Source organism: Scardinius erythrophthalmus, assembly GCF_964197995.2.
Source record: "Scardinius erythrophthalmus genome assembly, chromosome: 25".
Classification (NCBI taxonomy): Eukaryota; Metazoa; Chordata; class Actinopteri; order Cypriniformes; family Leuciscidae; genus Scardinius; species Scardinius erythrophthalmus.
Genome location: NC_138245.1, coordinates 23,571,038 through 23,577,876, shown reverse-complemented (window position 1 = coordinate 23,577,876; position 6,839 = coordinate 23,571,038).

Below are 6,839 nucleotides of genomic sequence, written 5' to 3'. Positions count from 1 at the left end.
CAAGTAAGAATATTCAAAAATACAATCTAGATATACATCAAAATAACTTGAAGGTTACAAAAAGTAATGCAAGAATGATTTAATGTAATTTCAGAACCGTTCTGAGATAGTATTTTTCATGTCGTGTATGTTGACATTTAGTAGGCTACACTATGATTGCCCAAGGAATTCACATTTAACTTTTTAATGTTAACAAATGTATAGGTAATGCAGAGGAGTACTGTGTGCTTTGCAGCATGCTGCAGACGAATCCAACGTATTGAAATGGTATACAACTTACAATACACACACCCAAAAATCATTAGTTTAACTTTATGTGCCATGTTTTTAGGGCCCAAGCCCTGAAAGGGCGAAGGCCCTATTGTTTTCCTTAGGATTATTTTTTATTATTATTATTATTATTATTATTATTTTTCTTACGACTATTCAGGCACTTTTGGGGCCCTTAACATGCTCGAAAACTCTTTAAACTTTGCAAACGGGTCAGAACCCGCGGCCATCAGGGCCGGGCTGAAGCTGGTACCCGGGCGTGGCGGGGGGGCTCGACAGCGCCCCCTGGAACGGGGTCCGAAAACTTGGCCCATAAATCAAACATGCTTGCATGTAATCATCCATTTGAACGGGTCACAAATGAGACAAATGAGCAAATTTTCTGTAAAAAACAAGACATAATAACAAAGCCAGTGTTACTTAATGGTCAAGTAGTTGAAACAGTGGGAACTTTTAACACACAACGTCTAAGTCTGCTCAGAAAATTGAACTGTTTGGGTGTCAGTACTAAGATTATTGAGCTTGTGTATATCACACACATTGAAAGTGTTTTAACTTTTCATCTTTCTGCTTGGTTTGGCCATTTAAACTGTAAGCTTAAGAAAAAGCTTAACAAGATAGTGTTAATGGCTAGTAAGATAGTAGGAAAACCACAAAAACAATTGACTCAAATATACATTGACAGAATGAGTAAAAAGGCAAGAAAGATCACAATAGATAGTACTCACCCTCTCTCTAGTGAGTTTGAACTTTTGAAGTCCGGGAGGCCCTTCAGAGTGCCTCTGGCTAAAAGTACTTTTAAAAAATCCTTTATTCTGAATGCCATTAGTATCCTTAATCAAATTAAGTGACAACAACAAATAAGTTAACTTGATGTATTTAAGTATATTTTTCTTTTATTTTTTAGAAATATTCTCTCTTGTACGAGTTGTTGTTTGCATGTCTCTTGTATATGTCGAGAATAAACAGGGATCTTGGAGTTTTACGCCGTCGCTGGAATAATCACGGCCTGCGCACTGAGGGATTTAGCCACTTTTATTTGAAAATAAACCTATCTATCGATCTAGATGTAGATGACTATCCATCTATCTAGAGATGTAGAGATGGATTATCCATGTTAATGGGTTGACTGGTTTTATTTGGTGCTAAATGAGGTGAAGACTTCATAACATAAGCCTTAAATCATATAAACAGTATTTATTTATATTTGAAACCTGGTAAGATGCATCACATTTGTAGAAAATAAATTGGATAAAAAATATAATTGATTGATCCCAGGATGTAAATTAGTTCTGTTACCATTGCTCACATTTAAGAAAATAAATAAAAAGCATATGTTAAATCTAAAAAATTAGGATGACTTGTGCATGTTTGAAATAACATGAGGGTGAATAAATGTAGACAGAATGTTTTGAATTTTGAGTGAACTATCGGATGTTTCTGTAATTTGGTTCCTGTAAAGCATCTTGGTGGCACCCTGCTCGCAATAGTGATACATTTTATAGTCATTATATATATATATATATATATATATATATATAAAGGTTATGTTGCTTAACAAATTTTCATTACAACTGCATCGATCAAGAACCACATCTGTACGCTTTTCCCCAATCAAATGTTAACTTTTAAAGTTTAAAAACTTGAGGTATAGATATACAGCTAGAATGGTATTAATGTGCTAAAGAAGGCAATCTTATCTTGGTAAAAAAAAAAATGTTTTCATAAAATTGCAATCTAGATATTTTCTTTGGCCTACACAAGAAAAAGAAAATGGAAAAAATATAGGGACAAATTAAGTTCTTATATATGTCCTGCCCTGAGCACAAGCTCTCATTCTAATCCTGTAAGTCTTAAATACTTCTATAAAGTATAAAATACCCTATTTAAACACTAAGTCTTAAAAAAATTAAATGGATAATATCACCTCTGTACTTAATTACTGTTTGTCTGTGTTGAGCGCACAATATTTGAACAAAAAAGTTTCGCCACCTGCTTGTGATACCTTCAAATGTAAGCACAACAAAAGTCCACGTTGTTCTCTAAAGACAGATACTGATTAACCTGCATTGATTGCTTACCTCCACCGTAACTGATTTTCCCACACAAATGTTAATTATTTCATGTTAGAGCTAGAATGACCACTAATGTGTTTATTTACAAAAGGCATGAGCGAAGAAAAACAAGGCAATTTTATTTTTATCTAAATTTTGATAAAACTGCAATTTAAATATATTATTTCTATAAGTTCTACAAAAAACGGACAAAATAGATAGGCTGAATAACCTGATCTATGGCATGTTAAATGGTGGTAGCCTAGTCTATGAACAGTAGCTAAACCCCCCTAAGCCCACAGAAATGGTTAGACCCAAGCCTTCAGGAGCCAATGACACTGACGTGTCCGTTTCGCCTGGTTGGAAACTTCACACACGTTTGTACTGCCTGTTTGGGTTAACTGTTTACACGTCAAAAGCGTGCGTTTTGTCCTAGTCAAAACACACGTTTTCAACGCCAATTTTTGTTATTATAAACGCGCGTCAAAAACGCGCGTTTTCGGTGACCCCAAAGCGCACGTTTCAAACGTGCGTTTTAAATGGCAGATCACACGTCGAGGACGCGCGTTTTGATGCAAAAACCGCGCGTTTGTGACGCGCGTTTTCCGTGACCACAAAGCGCGCGTTAAGAACGTGCGCTTTTATGGCAAATCGCGCGTCAGGGACGCGCGTTTGGCGGTCGAAACGCACGCTTTTGACGTGTCAGTGTGCAATCAGACGCCCGACCAGGCGTTTATGAATACTTTGGCTTGCCATACATTCAAACCCTGCGCGCGCGCATAACATCATCTCTGCACGCAATACAAGCCCTCGCGCGCGCGCATGATCATTCCCCACGCGCTCGCGCTTGATCTGCTCTCGCCTGCTGCTTTTGCTCGCTCGAACAATTTTATTTTTGGCAGTCGAGGGGCGGGACTTACTGTTTTAATAACCTCAAATGTCATTGGTTACTTTTCCCCTTTTCCAGAAGTCAGTTGCGATTGGACGCCTGTCCAATGACTCGTAATTCACTTGACTTGAGACATGAGACATCACTTCATTTGTTTTATTTATTGTGGTTTATTGATGTGTAATGTGATTTAATGCATTGTTAATAGAGAATAGATTCTTACCAGATAACTTTATTAACAGAAAGTCTTGTTACATTGTATTGTTAAGAGATATTTAGGCTACAGACTATGACGCATTTCCATGGTTATTAGCATTGCAAATTGACCCAAATTTGTATACATTTTTACATTTTATATTTATAACACTGTGATTTGTGATATTGGCATTAAAATATCTTAAAGAAATTGGAGCAAAACGGGAATGTAAAGTCATACAAGTGAAACTCGAAAAATTAGAATAAGTTAATGTGCAAAAGTTTATTTATTTCAGCTTACAAGGTGAAACTAATTCAACCTACAAGGTGAAACTAATAATTTATATAGACTCATTACATGCAAAGTGAGATATTTCAAGCCTTTATTTGTTATAATTTTGATGATTATGGCTTACAGTTTATGAAAACCTTTTCACAATATTCTAATTTTGAATTTGTTTCTAATTTTTAACTTTTGCATGATGTTCTAACTTTTTTAAGAAAAATAGTCATAACTTTGCCCAATAATAAGATGTGCAAGGCAAGCAGGCTAGTTTTTGGGTTGTTATGGACAATTAAAAATTTGAATATTCACGTTGCACAGTTGCGTGGTGGACTTTCAGTGAGTTAAAACATATTTTTTAAAGAGCCGTTTGTGAGTCAAAAAGAGCCGGCTCTTTTCAGTGAGCCGAGTCAAACGAGCCGGCTCACGAAAAAGAGCCGGAATGCCCATCACTAGTCTCAAGTCAAGTGAATTACGAGTCATTGGACAGGCGTCCAATCGCAACTGACTTCTGGAAAAGGGGAAAAGTAACCAATGACATTTGAGGTTATTAAAACAGTAAGTCCCGCCCCTCGACTGCCAAAAATAAAATTGTTCGAGCGAGCAAAAGCAGCAGGCGAGAGCAGATAAAGCGCGAGCGCGTGGGGAATGATCATGCGCGCGCGCGAGGGCTTGTATTGCGTGCAGAGATTATGTTATGCGCGCGCGCAGGGTTTGAATGAGCTCGTGAGTTCCCGTTTCTTCGCGTGTAGATCTGTTATCCTCTCGCGGAAGTCATTTACCGCGCGCGCCCGCATCAGTTGTGCGCTCGTTTATTATTGGCATTGATTTGCCGTCATAACAAACCCTCAAATTTACATAAACTCCGCCTCCGGGAACACGCAGTCCATGTTGAGAAGAGGAAGAGTTGTTGTAGTCAAGCACATTTGTGAGTCAGCTCAAACTGTAGCATCTGTCTTTTCACATGCAATAGAAAGTCACTCTGTGTGCATCTCACAACAGTTCCTATACGATTATCATGACAGAATATGCTAATTGAAGATAGTTAACTCCACATCAGCAACATAAATTCATCAACTAACCATTCAGAGACGTCCTGTTGCATTCTACGTGTTGTCACTTCTTCTTGAGTCTCTCCATCTTTGTCTGACTCCATTTAAACATAAAAGGCAGAACAGTTTCTGTCATTTTAGTGTGTGTCTGCGTGAGGTAATCGGAGCTGCTAACACACGACAGAGCTCTTGAACCCCTGTCCTCTTTGCTGGGAGCAGCAGCTCATTTGCATTTAAAGGGCCAGACACAAAACGGTGCGTTTTTGCCAGCCCGTTCTCATCCTAGGGCGTCATATATTGACGCTTTTGACATTTCGTCTACATCGAACGCACGTGGCACCCTTTAGCGTCAATATGAGACGCAGATAGAAATGGGCCAAAAGGCGCCTCCTAGCGGTCTAACCCTAACCCTACACCAGACCTAAACCTACCCATAACCGAACAAAGCTCTGTGCGTCTCATATTGACGCTAAAGGGTGTCATGTGCGTTCGATGTAGACGAAATGTCAAAACTAAAGCGTCAGTATATGACGCCCAAGGATGAGAATGCGTTGGTTTTTGCTCACCCTCAAAAAGTGACAACTTTAAGGTATTTTGAGCTCAAACTTCATACAAACACTTTGGGGACATCAGAGATTTATTATACATCTTGTGGAAAGGGCATTATAGCAGTACATATAGTTTAACATAAGCCTATACTATTTAAATACCAATGTAGTGGGGTCTACGTTTTTTTATCAGTTTTATTTTGATAAAAATGACTCAATATAATATCGCAACTACATAAAAAGAGATTTTACTGTTACAAAAAGGCTGATTTGTGAGCATTAGTGGAACTGAAGGTGTTCAAATAAACCCACTTGATCGTTGTCATGCAGTGAATCCGGCAAATCGTGAACAGCTGGGTCTTCATAAGAGCTTGTGCAGCCGATCTTCAGAGGCCGCGTAGAATGAACCAGTCGGCTGCTCTCAAATCCCCTTAGCATTTGTCTACCTCTGTAAATTGTTGAAAGTGGACAAGCTGAAAACATTTTAGACCACATTTTAACCTGTATTTAGCATCATCCACTTTTTTTTTTATCCGATCAACCCGATTGGCCCCAGCCTGGCAGCAAATTTGTGCTGACTGGTGGCCACTGGATTGGGACAGCAACTGGTAGCTGGGCTGTCATGGTTGTTGGCCACTGGGTTGGTGAACAGACTGGTCACTAGCTACTTTGATTACTGAACAGAAAAACAGCACACAAAATACTTTTTGGGATGAATTAAAATACTTTATTTTTTATTTTTGTATTGAGAATAAATTTTAGCATTTAAGGGAGCAGTATATGCTGACTGTTCAAAAGTCTTATAGCATTGATTTGGTCAAGCAGCCGTATATATTTTTATATTAAAATCTAATTCATTCAATGATAACAGATGTTATAAAAAAATTCTCACAAATTTGTACTTATGGCTTTATGTTGTGTTAAATGTACAGTTCTGTTTAGAGTAACTTTAGGAGATACTATATTTATTATCTGCAGTTCTCAAATGCAAAAATACAGATATTTTTCGTCTTTACTGAAATTGTGTAAAAACTAGAGCAAAGTGCACTGGTAATTTTAGTCCAGATTTGTTATGAGGAAATACATGCCAACAGAAAAATCTAGCAAGACTATTCCTGTGAGCTTTCCTGTGGTGACAGCTGTTTTCAGATGAGACCCTCATCAGCTTATACTTTTGTATTCTGCTGAATGGACATTTTTATTACAGAGATGTCAACACTGTGCTTGGAGGTATCACTTGTCTTTATGGACTGATGGGGTGTGTGTCAGTCTGACTCAGGGGTGATTAATCTGACTCCAGTGAGTAATAGTAGCCACATTTAATATATGGCACGTTTATGAAAGTAAAATAAATAAATACTGTGTGAATGACTGTATCCATTGAGGACAAGCCTGCACTCATTCGTCTTCACATCAACATTCCTATGGAGAAAACCCTTGAAAAAAAGTTCAATGAGATTTGAGTTGGGTTTCTTATGATGTACAATTATATAGGCCTTGTTCATACCTGGTGTCAAGACCTGTTTCAGGTGATCTGTTTACATGTGT